The sequence below is a fragment of the Ascaphus truei genome, chromosome 15, assembly GCF_040206685.1.
Source record: "Ascaphus truei isolate aAscTru1 chromosome 15, aAscTru1.hap1, whole genome shotgun sequence".
NCBI lineage: Eukaryota > Metazoa > Chordata > Amphibia > Anura > Ascaphidae > Ascaphus > Ascaphus truei.
Genome location: NC_134497.1, coordinates 4,045,413 through 4,057,667, shown reverse-complemented (window position 1 = coordinate 4,057,667; position 12,255 = coordinate 4,045,413).

The following is a 12,255-nucleotide window of genomic DNA, read 5'->3' as shown; positions in this document are numbered from 1 at the left end:
TCCTATGGTAGCTTTTTGATGCAATTATATTTCCATTTATATTAGTACAAGGGGGCTCAAGCCCCCCCTCCCCCAATCATGTCAGGTATTCAGGATATCCCTGCTTCAGCACAAGTGGCTCAATCAGAGGCTCATTCAAAGCTTAAAGCTGGCGTGGAGCAAAATGGATGTATTAAAATAACACGTCTAGTGTTCCTAGGCCAATACATTAGGAAACACTTAACGCTGCTCTGTTTCACAAATGTATGTAATTTGCCTGCTTTACTAAACATTAATAACACCCAAAATACTAAATGCCCTTCTAGCTGTGATACTTATTAATTGACTCTAGAAGACAAACACAAACCCTTACTGAGATGTAGGGCAATTATAAAAGGGGTTATTCGTGCATCACATTGTGCTTTTTACGGTACACTAATACCATTTTGCCATTTAAAAAAATTAATATAAGAATGTCGACCATTCGATCCTGTACGGAATAAAATAGCATTGTATTTTTTTTTTTACTTAAACAAAAAACGTATTAATAAAATGCTCTAAAATACTATTGTACATTTTGTAAAATCTTTAAACGAATGCGCAAATTAAAACCTGAAATAAAATGTGTGCACCTAATAACACAGGTCGCACGGCGCTGATTCTGGGGGTCGCCGCGCTGGTGCCGCACAAATCGTCATGTTGAGTGTGAGATGCAGCAGCAGCAGGGGTAGCTACAGTGACCGAAATCTCTTCATTAGGGAAAACAATGATTACTACGCCTAACATTTCACATGTTCCTCTGCGTTATATAGAGTTAAAAAAAAAAAAAAAATAGATTGCATATGAGACTGTTACATTTCCAGCTAGTTTACATAATTATGTAGATAACATTATATTCTGCCACGCGTGCCTGCCCCTCCCACATCTGTCTAAAAAGACACTATTACTGCTCCACTGCAGTCCTCAAGTGCCACTCCTCCCCCACCAAACTTTTCCGGATATCCCTGCTTCAGCACAGGTGGTTCAATCAAGAGGCTCAGTCGAACCTGAGCTGGTGGCCCTTGAGGACTGGATTTGACCAACCCTACTCTATATATTGAGGCACCTGTGCAGAAGCAGGGACTGATTGAGCCACCTGTGCTGAAGCAGGGATATCTTGAAGACCTGGGGGGGGCCCTTGAGGACTGAAGTTGGCCAGCCCTGAACTATATTACACGTTTACTGTATGGCCTGTGATGCATCTGAGCTGAATCAGCTTGTTCCATGAGTAATGCAGAGAAGGGGAGGGGGGGGGGGGAGAGAGCTTGGAACACACTGCTGTCAGTCTGGAAGTGGGGGGGAGGTGCCGTCAGTCTGGTTGGGGTTGGGGGGGAGAAGTGCCGTCAGTCTGGAAGTGGGGGGGGGGGGAAGTGCCGTCAGTCTGGAAGTGGGAGGGGGAGTGCCGTCAGTCTGGAAGTGGGGGGGGGAGTGCCGTCAGTCTGGAAGTGGGGGGGGGGGGGAGTGCCGTCAGTCTGGAAGTGGGGGGGAGGAGTGCCGTCAGTCTGGAAGTGGGGGGGGAGTGCCGTCAGTCTGGAAGTGGGGGGGGGAGGTGCCGTCAGTCTGGAAGTGGGGGGGGGGAGTGCCGTCAGTCTGGAAGTGGGGGGGGGAGGTGCCGTCAGTCTGGAAGTGGGGGGGGGAGGTGCCGTCAGTCTGGAAGTGGGGGGGGGGAGTGCCGTCAGTCTGGAAGTGGGGGGGGGAGGTGCCGTCAGTCTGGAAGTGGGGGGGAGGAGTGCCGTCAGTCTGGAAGTGGGGGGGAGGAGTGCCGTCAGTCTGGAAGTGGGGGGGGGGAGTGCCGTCAGTCTGGAAGTGGGGGGGGGGAGTGCCGTCAGTCTGGAAGTGGGGGGGAGGAGTGCCGTCAGTCTGGAAGTGGGGGGGGGAGGTGCCGTCAGTCTGGAAGTGGGGGGGGGAGGTGCCGTCAGTCTGGAAGTGGGGGGGGGAGTGCCGTCAGTCTGGAAGTGGGGGGGGGAGGTGCCGTCAGTCTGGAAGTGGGGGGGGGGAGTGCCGTCAGTCTGGAAGTGGGGGGGGGAGGTGCCGTCAGTCTGGAAGTGGGGGGGAGGAGTGCCGTCAGTCTGGAAGTGGGGGGGGGGAGTGCCGTCAGTCTGGAAGTGGGGGGGAGGAGTGCCGTCAGTCTGGAAGTGGGGGGGGGGAGTGCCGTCAGTCTGGAAGTGGGGGGGAGGAGTGCCGTCAGTCTGGAAGTGGGGGGAGGAGTGCCGTCAGTCTGGAAGTGGGGGGGGGAGGTGCCGTCAGTCTGGAAGTGGGGGGGGGAGGTGCCGTCAGTCTGGAAGTGGGGGGGGGGAGTGCCGTCAGTCTGGAAGTGGGGGGGGGAGTGCCGTCAGTCTGGAAGTGGGGGGGAGGAGTGCCGTCAGTCTGGAAGTGGGGGGGGGAGGTGCCGTCAGTCTGGAAGTGGGGGGGGGAGTGCCGTCAGTCTGGAAGTGGGGGGGGGAGGTGCCGTTAGTCTGGAAGTGGGGGGGGGAGTGCCGTCAGTCTGGAAGTGGGGGGGGGAGGTGCCGTCAGTCTGGAAGTGGGGGGGGGAGTGCCGTCAGTCTGGAAGTGGGGGGGGGAGGTGCCGTCAGTCTGGAAGTGGGGGGGGAGGAGTGCCGTCAGTCTGGAAGTGGGGGGGAGGAGTGCCGTCAGTCTGGAAGTGGTGGGGGGGGGGGGGAGGAGTGCCGTCAGTCTGGAAGTGGGGGGGGGAGGTGCCGTCAGTCTGGAAGTGGGGGGGAGGAGTGCCGTCAGTCTGGAAGTGGGGGGGGGAGTGCCGTCAGTCTGGAAGTGGGGGGGAGGAGTGCCGTCAGTCTGGAAGTGGGGGGGGGGAGTGCCGTCAGTCTGGAAGTGGGGGGGGGGAGTGCCGTCAGTCTGGAAGTGGGGGGGGGAGTGCCGTCAGTCTGGAAGTGGGGGGGGGAGTGCCGTCAGTCTGGAAGTGGGGGGGGGAGTGCCGTCAGTCTGGAAGTGGGGGGGGGAGTGCCGTCAGTCTGGAAGTGGGGGGGGGAGTGCCGTCAGTCTGGAAGTGGGGGGGGGAGTGCCGTCAGTCTGGAAGTGGGGGGGAGGAGTGCCGTCAGTCTGGAAGTGGGGGGGGGGGGTGCCGTCAGTCTGGAAGTGGGGGGGGGAGTGCCGTCAGTCTGGAAGTGGGGGGGGGAGGTGCCGTTAGTCTGGAAGTGGGGGGGGGAGGTGCCGTCAGTCTGGAAGTGGGGGGGGGAGTGCCGTCAGTCTGGAAGTGGGGGGGAGGAGTGCCGTCAGTCTGGAAGTGGTGGGGGGGGGGGGGGGAGGAGTGCCGTCAGTCTGGAAGTAGGGGGGGGGGGTGCCGTCAGTCTGGAAGTGGTGGGGGGGGGGGGGAGTGCCGTCAGTCTGGAAGTAGGGGGGGGGGGGTGCCGTCAGTCTGGTTTCTGTCTGTGCAAATAAGGATTTTGTACTTCAAGGTGTTTTCACAAGCGGCGAGAAAGTGTCACTGTTACAAATGTATAAACAGGATGTTGGAGAAGTCTCGTGGACACCTTTCCCCCCAGTATCTTTAATCATGATATGGGGGAGAGAAGGGGAGGAGGGGGCGACAGAGGAGGGGATTGGGGGGAGAGAATAAGAATGGCACTTTGTTGTAGTTCAGGAGAGAATCAAAGCGATCGCCAGCAATAAACATTAATGATTAATGACGCCTTGGAGATACTGAACAGCTTCCAGAGAACTGGAGTATTCGCCTTTTTGGGTAGTCACAGCTTAAAGCAGCAGAACCTGGGGGGGGTGGGGATGAAGCCGGGGGTCTCTGGAGCGGAATCACGTTCATTTCAGCCAGTGGGACCCCCTGCTCCCGAGATACCTACCTCCATAGGGGGTGCCGGTAGCAGTTCCGCAGGTTTAAAAGGTACTGGGCACGCGGGGATGACGTCACGACATCCTATTGAACCATGGGGATGTTGAAGCCGCCATTTTGCTAGCCCCTCACACACCAGTCGGGGGTGCTACCGGTACCCCCTATGGAGTTAAGGCTGCGGCCAGGGTGGGAGAGCACTCGAGCGCCGTAACAGGCACTGGGCATTTCATGGCCAGCCAGTTACGCGCTTGAGGGGGCGTGTCGGGGGGGCGTGGCCTTTACGTCACGGAGCTGTGAACCGCTCACGTGACGCATCAGCGAGTAGCCAAATCAAATGTGGTTGTCTCGCAAAACGGGTAAGCTCCACGCATGCGCAGGCGCTTGCTCACGCTGGCCACACATTGCATCAATGTGTTTCATCGCGGCCTGCGTGATCCCGCCCTCATTGGGTGATGGGCAAACCGCTCACGCGGCGTGTGTGTGTGTGTGTGTGTGTGTGTGTGTGTGTGGTGTGTGTGTGTGTGTGTGTGTGTGTGTGTGTGTGTGTGTGTGTGTGTGTGTGTGTGTGTGTGTGTGTGTGTGTGTGTGTGTGTGTGTGTGTGTGTGTGCTAGACTGGAAACCCGTTTGGACATGAATTCCTTTCTAATTCAGGGGTTCTCAAGACTCCGCAACAACAGCGGAGAGAGGCGCCTGCTGCAGCGGGGGAGGAAATCTGGGGCCCGGCAACCGGACACGGAGTGGGGATGGGTCCCTGACCAGAGGTCAGGTCCAACTGTCTGCACCGGCCGGGCCCCCCGCAGCCTCCGGGACCCCTTCCCCCGGCTTTCCCCCCCTGACGGCAGCAGGTCATGCCAGTCACTTGATAAACACCTTCACGGTCGAAACGTTGTGTGGCTGAAATAAATTCTCTTGTTCAGCAAATCCGTAGTGAGTTGGATTCCTTTTTCCTTAGCTCAGATCTGGATTACCAGGACAGGTACCCGCTGAACCAGCAGCTCCGGTAATATTGTATGTATATCTCCTTTATTTGGTGTGCAGCATACCACTTCTTGTTTCCTCATAAGAGACAGCACAGGGATCCCCCGCACAGCACGGGGATCCCCCACACAGCACGAGGATCCCCCGCACAGCACGAGGATCCCCCGCACAGCACGAGGATCCCCCGCACAGCACGAGGATCCCCCGCACAGCACGAGGATCCCCCGCACAGCACGAGGATCCCCCACACAGCACGAGGATCCCCCGCACAGCACGAGGATCCCCCACACAGCACGAGGATCCCCCGCACAGCACAGGGATCCCCCGCACAGCACGAGGATCCCCCGCACAGCACGAGGATCCCCCGCACAGCACGAGGATCCCCCGCACAGCACAGGGATCCCCCGCACAGCACGAGGATCCCCCGCACAGCACGAGGATCCCCCGCACAGCACGATGATCCCCCGCACAGCACGAGGATCCCCCGCACAGCACGAGGATGCCTCGCACAGCACGAGGATCCCCCGCACAGCACGAGGATCCCCCGCACAGCACGAGGATCCCTCACACAGCACGAGGATCCCCCGCACACAGCACGAGGACCCCCCTCAGCACGAGGATCCCCCGTACAGGACGAGGATCCCCCGCACAGTACGAGGATCCCCCGCACACAGCACGAGCATCCCCCGCACAGCACGAGGATCCCCCGCACAGCACGAGGATCCCCCGCACAGCACGGGGATCCCCCGCACAGCACGAGGATCCCCCGCACAGGACGAGGATCCCCCGCACACAGCACGAGCATCCCCCGCACAGCACGAGGATCCCCCGCACAGGACGAGGATCCCCCGCACACAGCACAAGCATCCCCCGCACACAGCACGAGCATCCCCCGCACAGTACGAGGATCCCCCGCCTGCACAGCACGAGGATCCCCCGCACAGCACGAGGATCCCCCGCACAGCACGGGGATCCCCCGCACAGCACGAGGATCCCCCGCACAGGACGAGGATCCCCCGCACACAGCACGAGCATCCCCCGCACAGCACGAGGATCCCCCGCACAGCACGAGGATCCCCCGCACAGCACGAGGATCCCCCGCACAGCACGAGGATCCCCCGCACAGTACGAGGATCCCCCGCACACAGCACGAGGATCCCCCGCACAGCACGAGGATCCCCCGCACAGCACAGGGATCCCCCACACAGCGCGAGGATCCCCCGCACAGCACGAGGATCCCCCGCACAACACGAGGATCCCTCGCACAGCACGAGGATCCCCCGCACAGCACGAGGATCCCCCGCACAGCACGAGGATCCCCCGCACAGCACGAGGATCCCTCGCACAGCACGAGGATCCCCCGCACAGCACGAGGATCCCCCGCACAGCACGAGGATCCCCCGCACAACACGAGGATCCCCCGCAGAGCACGAGGATCCCTCGCACAGCACGAGGATCCCCCGCACAGCACGAGGATCCCCCACACAGCACGAGGATCCCCCGCACAACACGAGGATCCCCCGCAGAGCACGAGGATCCCTCGCACAGCACGAGGATCCCCCGCACAGCACGAGGATCCCCCGCACAGCACGAGGATCCCCCGCACAGCACGAGGATCCCCCGCACAGCACGAGGATCCCCCTCACAGCACAAGGATCCCTCGCACAGCACGAGGATCCCCCGCACAGCACGATGATCCCCCGCACAGCACGAGGATCCCCCACACAGCACGAGGGTCCCTCGCACAGCACGAGGATCCCCCGCACAGCACGAGGATCCCCCGCACAGCACGAGGATCCCCCGCACAGCACGAGGATCCCCCGCCTACACAGCACGAGCATGCCCCGCACAGCACGAGGATCCCCCGCACAGCACGAGGATCCCCCGCACAGCACGAGGATCCCCCGCACAGCACGAGGATCCCCCGCACAGCTCGAGGATCCCCCGCACAGCACGAGGATCCCCCGCACAGCACGAGGATCCCCCGCACAGCTCGAGGATCCCCCGCACAGCACGAGGATCCCCCACACAGCATGAGGATCCCCCGCACAGCACGAGGATCCCCCGCCTGCACAGCACGAGGATCCCCCGCACAGCACGAGGATCCCCTGCACAGCACGAGGATCCCCCGCACAACACGAGGATCCCCCGCACAGCACGAGGATCCCTCGCACAGCACGAGGATCCCTCGCACAGCACGAGGATCCCCCGCACAGCACGAGGATCCCCCGCACAGCACGAGGATCCCTCGCACAGCACGAGGATCCCCCGCACAGCACGAGGATCCCCCGCACAGCACGAGGATCCCCCTCACAGCACAAGGATCCCTCGCACAGCACGAGGATCCCCCACACAGCACGATGATCCCCCGCACAGCACGAGGATCCCCCGCACAGCACGAGGATCCCCCGCACAGCACGAGCATCCCCCGCACAGCACGAGGATCCCCCGCACAGCACGAGGATCCCCCGTACAGCACGAGGATCCCCCGCACAGCACGAGGATCCCCCGCACAGCACGAGGATCCCCCGCACAGCTCGAGGATCCCCCGCACAGCACGAGGATCCCCTGCACAGCACGAGGATCCCCCGCACAGCTCGAGGATCCCCCGCACAGCACGAGGATCCCCCGCACAGCTCGAGGATCCCCCGCACAGCACGAGGATCCCCCGCCTGCACAGCACGAGGATCCCTCGCACAGCACGAGGATCCCCCGCACAGCACGAGGATCCCCCGCACAGCACGGGGATCCCCCGCACAGCACGAGGATCCCCCGCACAGCACGGGGATCCCCCGCACAACACGAGGATCCCCCGCACAGCACGAGGATCCCTCGCACAGCACGAGGATCCCCCGCACAGCACGAGGATCCCCCGCACAGCACGAGGATCCCCCGCACAGCACGAGGATCCCTCGCACAGCACGAGGATCCCCCGCACAGCACGAGGATCCCCCGCACAGCACGAGGATCCCCCGCACAGCACGAGGATCCCTCGCACAGCACGAGGATCCCCCGCACAGCACGATGATCCCCCGCACAGCACGAGGATCCCCCGCACAGCACGAGGATCCCCCGCACAGCACGAGCATCCCCCGCACAGCACGAGCATCCCCCGCACAGCACGAGGATCCCCCACACAGCACGAGGATCCCCCGCACAGCACGAGGATCCCCCGCACAGCACGAGGATCCCCCGCCTGCACAGCACGAGCATCCCCCGCACAGCATGAGGATCCCCTGCACAGCACGAGGATCCCCCGCACAGCACGAGGATCCCCGCACAGCTCGAGGATCCCTCGCACAGCACGAGGATCCCCCGCACAGCACGAGGATCCCCCGCACAGCTCGAGGATCCCCCGCACAGCACGAGGGTCCCCCACACAGCACGAGGATCCCCCGCACAGCACGAGGATCCCCCGCCTGCACAGCACGAGGATCCCCCGCACAGCACGAGTATCCCCCGCACAGCACGAGGATCCCCCGCACAGCACGAGGATCCCCCGCACAGCACGTGGATCCCCCGCACAGCACGAGGATCCCCCGCACAGCACGAGGATCCCCCGCACAGCACGAGGATCCCCCGCACAGCACGAGGATCCCCCACACACAGCACGAGGATCCCCCGCCTGCACAGCACGAGGATCCCCCGCACAACACGAGGATCCCCCGCACAGCACGAGGATCCCCCGCACAGCACGAGGATCCCCCCGCACAGCACCTGACATTTTAAGAACTTTTTGCATTCCTTTGAACATTTGGTTGCTTTCGGACGTTGTTTATCGTTAGACATTATCTGGACCCGGTCTCGCTCCTATCTGGACTTTGTTCCACTTCTATAGCTCTGTGTTTTTTTTCTCTATATACTATTTGTCCTTTGTACACAATATCTTTATTTTGTTTTGTCGCTCCTGTGTCGCCGTTCACACTGTACTACCTTAGGTAAGTTGAGCACAGTTCATTATTGTAATATATATACATACAAATATATATATATAGCGGTAGAAATATTGTATTTATAAAATATTTGATGGTGCTTTAACAGGTCAGATATATTGTGCTAATTTTTGTTGTAACAAATGCTCCTTTGGCGTTCAGGATGTGCCGTTATTGGGGTTTTGCCACGTGTCCCGTATATATTTATCCCACCTCCAGTGCTCACACAAGGCAATGTTGGGTGAGCTTGTTTACCGAGTACAGGTTCTTCCCCTCTTTTCCGACACAGGCTGTAAGTCACTTTGCTGGTTATGGTGCAGGCGGATAAGGTAAGCCACGCATTTCTGGCACGCGTGGGCAGCAAATGGTTAAAAGGACAATTCCCTCTACTCCTGTTTGTTCTTAACTTTTGCAAGAAACCCCTCCCCCCCCCCCATCACGGTCTCACTCTCCCCTAAACTTCCTTTGACCCAAGTGGAAGAACATCCCCCTGGAATTCCCTATAGAATAACAAATATCTTTCATTCCAGGCTAGTGACATCATTGCCCCCCCACCGTGGAGGGACAGCCAATAAGCACTGAGCATGCAACAAGCGGGTCATTCTGCAGAACGGTCTAATCGTTTTCATTAAGTACTTCATAATTAAAACAATTGTCCAAAGTGGCAGCATTTGTTGACGTATGCACTTTTGACATACTTTGTGATGCAGTACAATTATATGGGGAACATCTGCCTTCAGACTAATTCTCTGCCTTGGATGCCAGACTGGAATGTAAAGCTTTGGGCTACAAACTAATCCAGTCACCAAATTAGACTGTAGCCCTGTAACCAATATGGTCACATATCCATGACCGTTGAGGTAGTCTGTGCAGTCTCAGCTTTCACAACTCGGTCATACAAAGAGTTGACCAAGCAGAATCCTGGAGATAAAAGCTCAGGAGACTGTGGAAGGGAGCAGGTGTTTCCACCAACCCGTTTGACATCTGGTGGAATTATTTTTAAGACCGGTCCGACTGCCGCTTCTTACACGGTATCTGCGATTTCTGACCGCCGCTTTCATTTGTCTTCCGGGAGAGGAATCGGTTCATGGGTCTACGTGTGACGGAGAAGTGTCGTTATGGAAGCACCGCTGGTGTCGATATTAGTTTGGAGGAAGCTTGTGCCGCAACGTCTCCGGCCGAATGCGGGGAAGTTTAAGCCACATCAAACTGCAGGGAGAACGAAAAGTGATGCGCAGAAACATACCACGTGATACACCACGTGGTGCGTTTCATAAAGCAACGGCTCAGTGAAGCAGGGGCGCCTGGTTCAATTCCCGGTGCCGGCTCCTTGTGACCTTGGGCAAGTCACCGTACCTCCCTGTGCCTCGGGCACCAAACATGTAAGCTCTATGGGGCAGAGACTGCAAATTCTATGTACAGTGCTGCGTACACTCAGCGCTTTACAAGAAAAAACAGTTCTTATTATATGTAACCCCTTCCTACCACCTATTCACCATCCTATAACTGATACCCATGTATAAATACATTGATACACTGACGCTGACAATGCATTTCTTTGCATCAATTTAGCTTCAAAATGCCCTTGATACTTAGACCCCCTTAAAGTTTGTGATAAGTAATAAGTGCATGTAACTCAATCACATCCCCAGGAAAGTACTGCAGAGAAATGCAGTGCAGACTCCACCAGCAAAGTGCTTCTATCACGCAGCAGTAAGAGCTGCTGGTGCATTTTATCTGTACAAATCCCATGGGTACTATATATATAAAAATCTGTTTCCAAAACTGGAAGGGCATAAAACATTATTTTGTTATGTGTTTTACAAAATAGAGTGAGAAGTGATTGACTGAACCCTCAGAGAACAATCTCGAGACTTCACGTTTATATAAATAAAGGTTGTTGACATGCTAAAAATACGTTGGAATAAACTGCAGAACATCACTGGGGGATTCAGGACTTTTTATATGAAAATAAAAACAAAAAAATAAACACTTTCAGGCCTAAAATTGCAAATCTTTTCAAATATGAAGTAGGCTTTAAAGCTGCAATTCAAGCCCTATTTAATAAGCGCATCAATACAATCTGCACACTGACAAGTAATTAGCTAAGTTGCCGATTGATCCGTTCTCCTGTAATCGATCGCTGAAGATTCGGCTCGGGATTCTTTAAATCACTGTCAGTGCTGCAGAAGAGGACCTAAGATGCAAATTTCTGTTGGGAAGATCATGTGACCAGGCAGTCACTAGATACAACTGGTGCACTGCTGGAGAGAGGCAAAAGGGGTGTGCCACAACCTGTTTCAGAAGAGGAAGAGGAAGGGGATGTGACTTTGTAAATGGTTGCTACAGAAACAAAAATGCTTGTTACATAAGAATACATTATACAAGTATTTTCTCATAGTACAGAACTGATTTAGTAAAACACACACATGTAGGATATTGCTTGAACTGCAGCTTTAAGGGCTGTATTTACTTAGCAGCCTTATGCCCCCAGGTACTCGCTCATGCTGGGAGACACCTTACAGCCCATTCAACACTGCTAAGCTAATATGGGCCTAATTGTTAGAGGTGTAAAATGGCAGAATGCCAATACATGTTACTGGGGTTGGGATTAGGGTTCCGGGCGGTTTTCCAAAAATGCTGGACACAATGGTGAAAGGTGTGACGCACTTGAAGCACACATACACACACACCCCTCTCTCTGATCCTTGCTGTTTCCTCCACTCCTTAACCCCACCCCCTCATTGGCTGCTGCTGGGTAATGCAGCCAATCAGGATGTAGGAAGCTGCCCAGCCCCGCTCTCTCCCTGCTCTGGGAAATCCCGCGATTGTCCCGGCCATCCGAAGTGATCTGCGTCGCAGTCAGGACCGACGCGTTCCTGGCTAGAGAGGCGCAAACCTTTTTCGAAAGAGTCTGCGAAGATGGCGACGTTTGTAGCATCTTGCGATTTTTTTTTAGTGGAAAAAAGAGGCGCGGGACATTGGTCATGTGACCATAGTTTATTTTTAACACATTTGACAAACGTAAAAAAATATATTTTTAAAAAAATGGTGAAAACGTTAGCAAAAATGTGTTAAAAAAACCCCCCGCAATTTTGCCAAATGGCTAAATCTTTGTGACAAAAATGAGCGAACTGGAGTGAGACCTGATCGCACACGTGTGCTCCTGACATCAGAGGGCGGAGTGAGGACGTGTTTGTTACACTAGCAATCACATGATCCCCGACGCGGAAGTGATGTGGGCCGTACAGCAAGCCAAGGGTTAAAATGCTCTAATGCTCCCGTAGGAATGTGTTAGTATTTTTTATCCGGTCTCTCCGAGGTGTAAAAAAAATACCGACAAATTTCTTTCATTGGAAGCAAAAAAAAAAAATACTAAATATGCATTTGCTGTCGCACTTGTGGTTTTAAACACGTACTATTATTTCCACGGAGGTTGTCAAATATTAACCAAACGCTGAATGTTTTGAACAGTTGTTAGGAATATTATTTCTCATTTTTATTACGAGTTCCTAAAGCCCTGC